This window comes from Etheostoma spectabile, chromosome 21, assembly GCF_008692095.1.
Source record: "Etheostoma spectabile isolate EspeVRDwgs_2016 chromosome 21, UIUC_Espe_1.0, whole genome shotgun sequence".
NCBI classification, from domain to species: domain Eukaryota; kingdom Metazoa; phylum Chordata; class Actinopteri; order Perciformes; family Percidae; genus Etheostoma; species Etheostoma spectabile.
The window spans coordinates 7789619-7790480 of NC_045753.1; positions in this window are offsets into that span (position 1 = coordinate 7789619).

Below are 862 nucleotides of genomic sequence, written 5' to 3' on the forward strand. Positions count from 1 at the left end.
ACTCTTGGCTGGCTACAGGAAGCGTTTCCAAGCTGTGATACTTGCCAAAGTATCACAGCTTCTTTATGCATATTAATAAAAAATTTTACCTGGGGTGCCCAAACTTTCAAGCCCCACTGTATGTTTGTATTGTTTAAAATAAAAAAAAGTAGTTCATTTTGTTGGATTGTAAACTTGCTATGATAAAGACTTGGGCTAGGACTTGACAAGCCTAGGCTTCGTATCTCTTTTTTCTATTGTGTGTCATGTTGAAGTTTTTCTTATCTTTTTTTCTTATCATTTTCTTCATTTTTTTTTGAAGCATTCAAAACAAAGATACAAAATAAGGCTATTATCATTTCTATTGACTTAGGGTGTAACCATACACGGATCTGGATCATTCTATATTGATTAAATCCTCAGCAATCCAATATTATTGATACAAAGTGGAAATGTCACTACGTAGTCTCATTTTTAAGATGTGCCTTTATTTTGAAATTCCCATTACAAGAGTAGTTTGTTTATAATTTAAATGTCTGGAAGAGTTTAGCAATGAAACTGTCAAATGTTATTTTAGCTGCTTTTTGTAAGTGAATATCAATGTAACTGATTGCGTTAAATGGGCTTATGTATCGGTCACAGGCCCCTGAATTGAATCAAATCAAAATTGTATCGTGGCAGACTTTGTGATATCAGTAAATATTTTATCATTGTCTTAAGAATCTATACATTATCATATTGTTATTGTTTTATTTAAACCACTACTATTGTGGAGGCTATCCTATAAGCCTCAGTATGGGTGGCATGGTGCTCTCAACGAGTAGCAAAAAGCTCTTAAATCCAAGCATTGATTGTCTTTGGGTGGTGTTCCCGTTTATTATAA